At 41.2% G+C, this 12,986-nt stretch overlaps 1 gene segment (V, D, J or C); it reads right to left on the bottom strand.

The window, feature by feature from the left end:
* The window catches only part of LOC135766935 (Ig heavy chain C region-like), a 76,437-nt gene that overhangs the window by 33,093 nt on the left and 30,358 nt on the right, over nt 1-12,986 (bottom strand).

Consider the following 12,986-nt stretch of genomic DNA (forward strand, 5'->3'; position numbering starts at 1 on the left):
AATGTAGTACGTTATAATTACCTTTTGGATGTCTTTGCAACACATTTTCGTCTTCGTTTAGCATTCTGGCAGAGCTAAGGACACCTAAAAAAGTTAAATCCAATCGCGTTCATTGACGGAGATCGTTTATATCGTAACGGCCGTCTGAACTCTCTGGAAAGAGCTCGAAGTGGTAAGGCAGTACAGACACCATCGTTTATAGAGAAATATAGCGCTTGTTTACGTTGCCTGTGACTCTCAGTCAGAACCGGAAAACCCACGCGTAGTCAGGGGCGTAACCTTTCAAACACACGCCGAACCCAGTTGACCAAAACACTTGAGTAGTCATCTGACCAATCCGAATACACTAGACATTTTGGGAGGCGGAGACAGGAACTAAATCCGAGCGTTTTCCAGACATGCAGAAATCGGTGAGGTATGTAAGCAATTTATAAGACTCACAGTGCATTAGTTCAAGTTTTAATAACATTTATGTACTATGGGATATTACAATAACGTGCTAACGTGCTAATTTATTAGCATAATTGGTGCTCTTTAATATTCAGGATTTATTATCATTTGCATGTTTTGATGTTGCATGTCATGATTTTATTGATTTCATGTAATTGTTGTCTATTTAAAATTATTTTAATTGCCAAATTTTATTGTTAATTTGTTTAATATTAAAGCTGTTATTTAACATCCATATCTTATTTGAGTAGTGATTTGTTATATTTGCATAATAATTAATATATTTATTCTGATTGTGATTTTCATGCACATATTTATTATTTTATGACACCTAATGTAATGAAAAAATGAAAATAAAAGTATGTTCTGATGTCTTGCAATTCTGTTTTTAAACTGTTAAACCTTATAAAGTGCTATAAATAAGAAAAAACAAATAAAAAATAATCCTCCTGACTGCTGATAAATGAAAGGGTTCTTTATAGCACCACTGAGGTTCTATTTAGCACTTTTTCAAGGCAAGGTTCTATATAGAACCATCTAAAAAAGGGTTCTATATAGTACCAGAAAGGGTGCTGCTATTGTTACAAGCTGAAGAACCCTTATTTGGTACTATATAGAACCATTTTTCTTAAGAGTGATATGCAAGGAGGTTTATTTCTAATTCAGGACCTTGTGACTGAGGCTTGTTTAGTCCAGAGGACAGAGGTGGTCCTGGGTCATGTGGCCAGGACGGTCCAGGGTCATGGGGCAGGCCTGGACCTGGTTCATGGGGCAGGCGTGGACCTGGGTCATGATATTCCTAATAAATTTAACTTTTCTAAAATGTTTCTTTAACTCTTTCGCCGCCATTGACGAGTTATCTCGTCAATCAAGAGAAAACACTTCCCTGCCAATGACGAGTATTTTCGGCATTCCACAATACCACTATTATCCACCAGGTGGCGCCCTTCCGCACCTTTTTAAACCCGGAAGTATTGCCCTATGGCAAGTGGCTGCGTGTCCGTGTCTGTTTAAAGGTAGGGTAACAGATTTGATCCTGAAACATTTTTAGTTATGCTGGTTAAAAGTCTCCTCACATCCTGATAGCAATCACTGTGTTAAGTTGTTTAAATGTATTTGTAAAAATTTATGTCATCTGTGAAAGGCGTAGGACCAAAAAATGTTCAACAAATCATAGATTTCGGTCCGAACGGACGTTTCCTTTTATGTCCCTCATACGTAAGAGTAATTTGAATTCCCACTGCGCAGCGAGTTCACGCAGATACCAAACGTCATCGGCGCGTTCACGTGCGCTCTGTCTGTAAACAGCGAGAACACCAAACTTTTCTGCTGAATTGACAACCTACACAGGAGCAACAAAACTAAAGGCATCTTTTATAACAACAACAGCAAAAACTGCCTGGATCAGCAAGAGCAAAAACCCAAATTAATATCTGTAACTTTACTGCTTTACCACGAGATGCAAACAGCTACAGGAGGCAAAGGGTCTGAAAGGGTCGTTGCACTGTTTATTTTGGTAAGGTAGGTACGCGATATGTTTGTATTGAGATGGATTCAGATATTCTACTTTGATGAAACGTTGTGTTGCTTATGAAATTTGTGTTCGTTTACGGATTAGCATAACGATATAGTTACTACGTCTACACAACCGAACGTGTGCTTAAACTAATTCTGATGTAAACCAGTTGTTTATGTTGGTTATTTTGGAAGTGTTATTCACTTTGTACTTCAAAGTTTTCTCACTGGTGAATGAGACATGAGACGTGACCGTCTGATCTGTGCGTGTTCATGTGTTTGGAAAGAGGCGTGACTTTGGAGAGCGATTTGACTTGAGGGTGGGATCGGGATTTCATTGCTAGGTGGCTACCGTTAGCATTTTTCAAAATGTGTTACCCTACCTTTAAAAGATCGCTCTGAATGGGATCCCTATGAAAAGTCCATCACAAAAAATTATTTATCTCTGCTTTTTGCTCAAAATGTGGTGTTTTTGCAGAAACCTACCAATATTCAAGAGCTGATTACAAAAGAACTACTGAAGGTAAGACAAAAGTTTTTTTGTTTGTTTTTAGGGGCTCAAGCCCGAAGGGCTGAAACCCTATTGTATTTGTATGGATTTTTATTTTTTTTTCTTCTGCCGTAAAACGGAACGTGCAGACCAAACCGTAAGGCCTAGAGACTTGGCCAAATGGTAGGAACCAATTTGGGGAGAGGTTGATAGAGTATCAACCCGATTGGCCTATAGGTGGCGCTATAGCTATAACAAACGCGTTCATGCTCATAACTCCCACAAATCTTGTCCAAATGTCAAGTGTATTATATCACTGGAATCCTTGCGTCAAGACGAACAAAACGTATATCTCCGATTTCATTTCCGTTATTAATTTTATTTTTGCTATTTTTTATTTAGTCGAAAAAAATAAAAACAAACTAGTCCTAGGTTTTCGTCCGATCTGAACCGTTCCAGTGCTGTAATATTCCTTGGAGTGTGAATATGAAAAGTTATCAAAAAAAAGTTGCCGTCGTCAAGCCACGCCCCCAATGGGCGGAGCCTCTTGGACTTAAATGGCTATAACTTGGGATTGGAAAGAGGTATCGAAACCAAATTTGGTACACATATACAGGGCACTTGTTATGGTGTGTTTACACCGAATAATGGAAAACAAAAGGAGAACCCAAACGCAGAGGATATGTGAAAATATAACTATGAATTTATTAAATAATAACAAAAACACCCACGTGGGGGTAAAACAGAAGATAAACAAAAGACTGTGATGAAACACAAACAGAAACAGGGGAATAACTGAAACAGGTCACAGAGAACATGAACACTGAATTCACAACAACGCACGCGCACAACACAGAGAACGCGAGGGCATTATAAAGACACCACATCAATGGGGAACAGGTGAACATAATTAATTACGTAAGACACGAGTACATAAGGGAGTAGGGTAAAAGTGACGAGACACTGGGAACACGTGACACAGATAAATAAAGTGAAAAACACATGTTCCCACACAGACCACAATGCTGCCATGACCTTGCCCTCAGAACACAGACTAGAACCTATAATAAGGTCTGGCAAGATCACGACAGCTACAAGACACTGGGAACATGTAGAAGCCACACACACAATGTGAATCCACATGTCCCCACACAGAACATAATACTGCCATGGTCCTGTCAGATGCATCCATACCTAAATCCAGCACAGATGTCCGACAAGACCATGACAGTGACAAGACACTGGGAACATGCGGAAGCCACACACACAATGTGACTCCACATGTCCCCACACAGAACATAATACTGTCATGGTCCCGTCCGATGCACTCAGACCTAAATCTATCACAGGTGTCTGACAAGACCATGACAGTACTATTCTGCGGTCACGTGCAAAAAATTGCTTTTTCTGCACCGCTTGGCCACTAGTTGGCGCTATAACACAACCTCAACTTTGAAGGGCTGTAACTACAGAAATATGGGACCGATCAACTTTGGCACGGGTGATCTTGGTCTAGGGTTCTATCAATGTCTAAAAGAAATTTTGGGTAGGTCAAAAAACATTTACATTTACATTTACATTTAGTCATTTAGCAGACGCTTTTGTCCAAAGCGACTTACAAGTGAGGTAAACAATAGAAGCAATTATGGCAACATAAGAACAGCAATACATAAGTGCACTGGAAATAGTCTCATCAAGTCCAACACAATATACATAGCCAAGGGTATGTTAGTATTTTTTTTTTTTTTTTTTTTTTTTTTTTAGATAAGGAGGAAGGTAAATAGAGAAAGAGATAAAGAGAAGGTAACTAAATAAAGATAGTAAATCTGTAATTAGGAAGTTAGGTAATGATGGAAGAGATGGGTTTTTAGCCGAGTCTTAAAGACAGCTACAGTGTCAGCTGATCGTGTCACGACCGGCAGATCATTCCACAGTTGTGGGACAGTTCCTGAGAAGGTACGCGTTAGTGTTTTCTTCCCTTTTTGAGATGGTACCACAAGTCTTCGCTCGGTGGCAGAGCGCAGTGATCGAGAGGGTACATAAGGCTCTATAAGCAAGCGAAGGTAAGGGGGTGCTGACCCAGTGGTGGTTTTAAAGGCCAGGAGCAGAGCCTTAAATTTGATGCGGGCTGCTATAGGAAGCCAGTGTAACTTGACAAAGAGAGGAGTGACGTGCGCCCTCTTTGGCTCATTGAAGACCACTCTTGCCGCTGTGTTCTGAATCATCTGTAAGGGTTTGGTAGTGCAGGCTGGAAGTCCTGCCAGTAGCGCATTGCAGTAGTCCAGCCTGGACAGGACAAGAGCTTGGACCAGGACCTGCGTAGCATGCTCATCTAGGAAAGGTCTAATTTTCCTAATATTGTAGAGGATGAATCTACAAGAGCGAGCGGTGCTGGCAACATGCTCCGTGAAGCTAAGCCGATCATCAATGACCACTCCCAGGTTTTTGGCCGTCTTGGAAGGCGTGATGGTCGAGGAACCTAGCTGAATGGAAAAGTTGTGCTGAATCTTTGGTTCAGATGATATGACAAGCAGTTCTGTCTTCGCAAGGTTAAGCTGGAGATGGTGATCCTTCATCCAGAGTGAGATGTCCCTCAGGCATGCCGAGATGCGGGCAGAAACCGTAGGATCATCAGGGTGGAACGACAAGTGGAGTTGAGTGTCGTCTGCATAGCAGTGGTAGGAAAAGCCATGTTTCCGAATGACAGAGCCCAGGGATGTCATGTATATCGAAAAGAGCAGCGGTCCAAGCACAGAGCCTTGAGGGACCCCGGTATCTAGACGTTGGGGTTCGGAGACGTCACCTCTGCAGGATACCCGAAATGACCTATCTGAGAGGTACGACTTGAACCATAGAAGCGCTGTGTCAGTGACACCCATAGACATGAGAGTCGACAGGAGGATGCAGTGATTGACGGTGTCAAAAGCTGCAGATAGATCCAGTAAGATCAGCACAGATGATTTGTCTCAGTGGAGTGACCACTTTTGAATCCAGACTGATTGCTATCCAGGAGGTTATTTTGTGTGAAGAAAGTGGAGAGCTGGTTGAACACAATGCGTTCAAGAGTCTTGGAAATGAAGGGAAGAAGAGAAACGGGTCTGTAGTTCTCTAGCATAGCAGGATTGAGAGTGGGTTTCTTCAGCAACGGGGTTATCCGGGCCTCTTTAAATGCTACAGGGAAGGTGCCAGTGGAAAGGGATGAATTGATAATGTGAGTGAGAGCAGGGATAACAGACGGAGAGATGGCCTGGAGGAGATGGGTGGGTATGGGATCTAGCGGGCAGGTAGTCGGATGATTAGAAGCCAAGACCTTGGAAACATCTGCTTCGGATAGGAGAGAGAAGGAGGGAAGGGAGCATGTCTCAGGGATTTGAGAATGCGCAAGAAGCGGCGACTCGGAGAACTGACTGCTAATAGTTTTCGTTTTCTGTCTTTGCAGAGGAGACATCCTTGGAGAAGGAGGCAAGAAGAGACTGATAGAGGCAGAGATCAGAAGGATCATTCGATCTGCGCCACTTCCTCTCTGTAGCCCTGAGTGTGGAGCGATGCTCACGGAGAACCTCAGTTAGCCAAGGAGCAGAAGGTGTGACCCGGGCCGGTCCAGATGTCAGAGGGCATAATGTGTCTAAGCAGGATGTAAGAGTGGAACAAAGTGTGTCAGTGGCATTGTCAGTATCTAACAGAGAGAGTTGGCTGGGAGCGGGCAGCGTGGAAACAATCGCAGAGGATAAGCGGGAGGGAGAGAGCGTGCGCAGGTTGCGCCTGAACGTGACCAATGGGGGATCGTATGTAGCGACAGCGGGAGTCGGGTCGAGGTCGAGAGTAATTAGGAAGTGATCAGATGTGTGAAGTGGGGTGACCTGGGTGTGGTAGGTGGAACAACAGCGTGTGTAGATAAGATCTAAAAGATTACCAGACCTGTGTGTTGGTGAAGTAGGGACTCGCTTGAGGTCAAACGACGCAGTCAGGGTGTTGAAGTCAGCTGCCTGTGGTTTCTCCAGGTGGATATTGAAGTCACCAAGTACTACTAAAGGAGTACCATCCTCAGGGAATGAAGACAGAAGTACGTCTAACTCCTCCAAGAAGTGTCCAAGTTGACCTGGGGGGCGATAGATAACTAAAAAATGCATTTTAGTAGGGTGGATGATAGTAACAATATGCGATTCGAAAGAGTTGCTGTCACATGAGGGGGTATGCTGTTGGAATTTCCAGTCCTTTGGGATGAGCAGACCAGTTCCTCCACCCCTTCCTGTTGTGCGAGGACTGTGTGAGAAAGTGTAGTTGTTGGAGAGGGCAGCCGGAGTGGCCGTGTCCTCTGGTTTAATCCATGTCTCAGTAAGTGCTAAAACAGAAAGGCCAGAATGTGAGGCAATGGCAGTAATGAAATCTGCTTTGTTGACAGCAGATTGGCAGTTCCATAAGCCAATGGGAAGAGAGAGTGAGGCAATAGTGGAAGGTGGGAGAGTGCGGAGGTTATTCAATTCAATTCAATTTTATTTATATAGCGCTTTTCACAATTGTTAATTGTTGCAAAGCAGCTTTACATGAGTAGATGTAGAGGAGAACATTGAAAATCAATACATAGTATAAGAAGTAGAATATAGCGGCTAAGGATAAAAAACCGTGTAAGCGAGCATATTAATAATGTAACGTATACAGTAAAGTGCTAAGTTAAGCCAAAGTTGGCTGACTCTCCCTGGGACTAAAAAACCCCCTAGGAGAAAACCCAATGGGAAAAAATCCTAAAAGGACAAAAAACCCTAGGGAGAGATTAATATTTATATTTATAATATATAGACACGGTAGGGATAGGAAGCGTGTAAGCGGATTAAACTGGTTCAGCCGGTGGCCGTTGGTCGCGCATCGGTTGGGCGTCACGTTGAAGGACAGCCAGTTGATCAGTGGTGCGATGACCTTCACAGCAACAGGAACTGGGTCTGTTTGTCTCATTGTCCTCAGAGTCGAGGACGAGACAGGGAGACAAAAACAGAATTCTATTAGCGTAGGGGCCGTTCGCATGTAATGCAAGTGTCATACATTATAGTGGTTTAATTCAGCTCGGTTCCAGACAGGCTAACTATTGCGGCAAGAGTAAATTACCCGTATGAGGTATGTGAGTGCTTTGTTCTAGACAAAATAACTACTGCGGGAAAAGTACATTTACTGGACATTCTATGTGAATGCTTTGTTAAAGAAGAATGTCTTAAGTTTAGATTTAAATTGATCGACTGTGTCTGATACTCGAACATTATTTGGTAAATCATTCCAGAGCTTAGGGGCTAAGTAGGAAAAGGATCTACCACCTTTAGACACTTTTGATATTCTAGGGATAATTAAGTAACCCGAATTTTGTGATCGCAGTTTACGTGGTGGATTGTATTCTGATAGTAGTTCTTTTATATACGAGGGCGCTAGGCCATTTAAGGCTTTGTAGGTGATTAGTAATATTTTAAATTGTATGCGATATTTAACTGGTAGCCAGTGTAAAGATGCCAGAATTGGACTAATGTGGTCATACTTTTTAGATCGAGTAAGCACTCTTGCGGCGGCGTTTTGAACCAGCTGTAGCTTGTTTACCTGATTTGCATGGCATCCCCCGAGTAACGAGTTACAATAGTCTAATCTAGAGGTCATAAAAGCATGGATAAGCTTTTCTGCATCTGATGCAGACAGCATATGGCGTATTTTTGAGATATTTCTAAGATGGAAAAATGCTGTGCGGCAGACGTTGGAGATATGACTATCGAAAGATAGATTGCTGTCAAACATTACGCCTAAATTCTTAACCGTGGAAGATGGCACCACCGTGCAGCCATCTATGGGCAACTTGTAATCTGACATATTATGTTTGGAGCGATTTGGTTCAATAATAAGTATCTCTGTCTTATTGGAGTTTAGCATAAGAAAGTTATGATCCATCCAGTCCCTAATATCACTAATGCAGTCTGTTAGCTTAGCAAACTGGTGGGTTTCGCTAGGATGTGACGAGATGTAAAGCTGGGTATCATCCGCATAGCAGTGAAAACTTATGTTATGTTTCCTGATAATGTCTCCTAGAGGTAACATATATAACGAGAATAGGATAGGGCCTAGAACTGATCCCTGAGGTACGCCGTATTTAACGGGGGAGTGATGTGACTCTTCCTCATTTACATAAACAAAGTGATATCGATTGGTTAGATACGATCTAAACCAGGCTAACGCCTGACCACTGATGCCAACATAGTTTTCTAGTCTATTGAGTAGGATTTTGTGATCTATTGTGTCAAAGGCTGCACTAAGGTCTAGTAATATAAGGATTGAGATTTCACCACGATCGGATGTTAATAGGAGGTCATTTGTAACTCTAAGCAGCGCTGTCTCTGTGCTATGGTGGGGCCTGAATCCTGATTGGAACTTTTCATATGTATTATTATTCGCTATGAATGTGCGTAGCTGGCTTGCCACTATTTTTTCTAATATTTTAGAAAGAAAAGGTAGATTTGAGATTGGTCTAAAGTTATTAAGATCTCCCTGGTCAAGGTTTGGTTTTTTAATGAGCGGTCTAATAACTGCTAGTTTGAAAGCTGTTGGAACGTATCCTAATTCTAGCGATGAGTTAAAGATATTTAGTACCGAGTCGGACACTACATGAAATACCTCTTTTAGTAATTTTGTGGGAATGGGGTCTAATATACAGGACGATGATTTAGATGACGTTACTAATTTAGAGAGCTCTTCTATTGTAGTAGGTTTAAATGACTCAAGATGTTCGTATGATAATCTAGTGGTAAATGTACTATTGGGTTGAGTGGTGGCTGCTTGCGTAGTTTCTATGTTTTCCCTAATAGAAATAATTTTGTTAGTAAAGAAGTTCATGAAGTCGTTACTATTGTGTTGGAATTTACTATTGGTTTCTGTTTGTTCTTTGTTTCTAGTCAGTTTCGCAACTGTGCTAAAGAGGAAACGAGGGTTGTTATGATTTTCTTTAATAAGCGTACTGAGATAGGTAGATCTGGCGGTTTTAATAGCCTGTCTGTAGTGTTGAACACTCTCTTTCCATGCTGAACGCCATACTTCTAACTTTGTGTTTCGGTAGTTTCTTTCCATTTTTCTAGCTACTTTTTTAAGGGCTGCAGTATGATGGTCATACCATGGAGCTGGCGTTTTTCCTTTGATTCTCTTTTTTCGTATGGGAGCAACGGCATCCATCGTGCTAGAGCAAACGTTGTTCAGGTTTTCTATTATAATATCCAGATCTTCACGGTTATCTGCTACATGTTTCATTTGAGACAGGTCTGGAAGAGTGCTAATAAAGCTATCTTTAGTGGTGGAAATTATTGTTCTGGCTAATCTGTAGCATGTTGTAGACTGAGCGGTCCTATCTAGAAGTATTGTGTATGACACAAGGCAATGGTCTGAAACGGCATCGCTCTGGGGTGATATTTCGATGTCATTAATATTGAGTCCGAGTGACAGAATTAAGTCTAATGTGTGCTTACGAGTATGCGTGGGTCCAGACACGTTTTGTTTAATACCGAGAGAATTTAGAACATCCATAAACGCACGTCCTAATGCATCTGTTGAGTTATCCACATGGATGTTAAAATCACCAACGATAAGAGCTTTGTCTACAGTGACTGTAAGCTCAGATAGGAAGTCTGCTATTTCTTTAAGAAAATCTGTGTGGTGGCCCGGAGGCCTATATATGGTAGCTAAAATGAACGAAAGCTGTTTGTTGTTACGATCAGTTATTTCCATGTTTAACAGTATTATTTCAAATGAATTAAATTTTAGTTCTGATTTATGGTTTACTTTGAACATTTTGTTGTATATTGTAGCTACACCACCCCCTCTCCCTTTTAGGCGAGGAACGTGTTTATAATTCTCCCACGGCGACGTGATACAACAGATTTACGAGTTGTAATGACAGTAGAGATTTGAAAGCACATAGTAAAATTATAAGAATAGGGAATGTACAAGAGAGGAAAAAGAGTGCTATATAGATAAATAGAAAAAGTTAGTACAAAAAGTGCAATACTTAAGTGCCCAGTCGGTGTCCCTGCTCGGTGGAGTCGCGCAGGTAGAGTCGATGGTCTTTACACTCTTCGGTCTTCACACGACGAGGGCTGCACGCGACCGCTGCCGCCGTGGACTGACTGTTTTTATAAGTGCTTCACCTGAAGACTGAACTGTTTACTGCTGTTTAAATACTCTCCTGGCGTTGGCCACGCCCGAAAACAATCAACAACACGTTAATGGCCGAAACTACTACTGTATATACTGTAATACACTAAAGCACGCGAGGACACGCGAGAACAAACGCGGATTGCAGCACGTGAGACAAAGGTAAACAAGAGAGCGTTTCTTAGCAACGACACTGCGCTAAAACTTCACAAGTCTAAAAACAAATGCACTTACACGTTTCTGTGGACTCCTGTTGATAACTGCTTCACCTGAAGACTGAACTGTTTACTGCTGTTTAAATACTCTCCTGGCGTTGGCCACGCCCGAAAACAATCAACAACACGTTAATGGCCGAAACTACTACTGTATTTACTGTAATACACTAAAGCACGCGAGAACAAACGCGGATTGCAGCACGTGAGACAAAGGTAAACAAGAGAGCGTTTCTTAGCAACGACACTGCGCTAAAACTTCACAAGTCTAAAATCAAATACACTTACACGTTTCTGTGGACTCCTGTTGATAACTGCTTCACCTGAAGACTGAACTGTTTACTGCTGTTTAAATACTCTCCTGGCGTTGGCCACGCCCGAAAACAATCAACAACACGTTAATGGCCGAAACTACTACTGTATATACTGTAATACACTAAAGCACGCGAGGACACGCGAGAACAAACGCGGATTGCAGCACGTGAGACAAAGGTAAACAAGAGAGCGTATCTTAGCAATAACACTGCGCTAAAACTTCACAAGTCTAAAAACAAATACACTTACACGTTTCTGTGGACTCCTGTTGATAACTGCTTCACCTAATCATTTCAAAAAATACTGGTAACACTTTATTTTACGACCCGCAAAGTACCGCGTAATTAAACCGAATTTACAGCGTACCTATTTGTAACAACAGAGTACCTCTACAGTACGTACTTGTAGTTATAAGGGAATAATATTTTAAGTTTGGGGTAATAAGGGGGTAAGAATATATGGAAAATTATTCTCTAAGTATTTCATAACTACAGGGTACATATTGTAATATTACGTGGTATGTATGACTTACGTCTATGGGTAATATGGTCTATGTGTAATATGTTTTTTTTTTTTCATATTTGCTACTTACCTGATGAAGTGTTTTGTATAGCCTACAGTTGATGTCTACAAGCCACGTCGGCAAATAAAATATAACACACAATAAAAATAATAGCAACTTGTACCTCTTTGATCTGTATATGTGTACAGGAGTTACCAGGTAACTCTTATATTTGCGGGCTGTAAATTGAAGTGGGGCTTATTCCCCGATTGTTCGGTGTATGTACCAGGTAACTCACATATTTGCGGGCTGTAAACTAAAGTGGGGCTTATTCCCCGATTGTTCTGTGTATGTACCAGGTAACTCTCATATTTGCGGGCTGTAAAATAAAGTGGTGCTTTGTTCACCTCTTGTTATAGGGTAAATACCATAAACATACAGAATATTGTTATTTTTATTTTAAAACAACTTATTTCAAAACATCTTTAAAACACTATAATTAAGCCAACACGTAATGTTTATTATCACATAACTTTTATTTAAAATAAAAAGTCATGACAATTTTTCATTGTTTTTGCGGCTTGGCTTCCTCTGTTGGTGTTCTTGTCCACTCGGATGATGAGTTGATGTCGTCTCACAAATGCTGTTCTGCATTACATATAAAAAACATAAATGAAAGCCTTCAGTAAATGTTTCTTCACTGTGCCTTGACAGAAACAGAGTTTTCTGAGCCAGTTACGTTAATAACTTTAGGCTTACTTATGTGCTAGCTAACCGGCTACCGTTAGCTAGCAACTTTCTTGAAAAACATTGTTTGAAATGCGTGAGTCATGTATTAACAAAACCAGTCACCTTATCCAGCATGCGGAACCTGCTAACATTACTCGCAGCTGTACTCCACAGTGTAGAACGTTTTTAAAACCTCTTAAAGAAATTTCACCTCAGGATCGCGTTCCAGCAAACCTCCTGCAGACGGCCGCGCGCTCTACACCTGCGCACTAACCTACGCATGTAGTCGTCTTTTGCTTTAGCGGGAGCTGATATCTGCTGTTGTTTCATTCTGGTTTGCCATTTCATAAATTATATTTGGCTAAAATACTTGTGTTTACAGTAAATAAATTGCAAAGCACCACTTCAAATATGTCCGCAAATGTAGGAGTTTCCTGGTAAATAGGGAATAAGTTGCTATTTGTATTGTACTTACCTTAAAAAAAAGATAACCACATTAAATCAGCTGGACTTTTGTTATTAAAAGCAAGTAATATAGGCTACTAAAATAAAAGTGATATGCTGTTATATTTATTTGCCGATGTGGCTCGTAGACATTGACTGTATA

The sequence above is a fragment of the Paramisgurnus dabryanus genome, chromosome 3 (genome assembly GCF_030506205.2).
Source record: "Paramisgurnus dabryanus chromosome 3, PD_genome_1.1, whole genome shotgun sequence".
NCBI lineage: Eukaryota > Metazoa > Chordata > Actinopteri > Cypriniformes > Cobitidae > Paramisgurnus > Paramisgurnus dabryanus.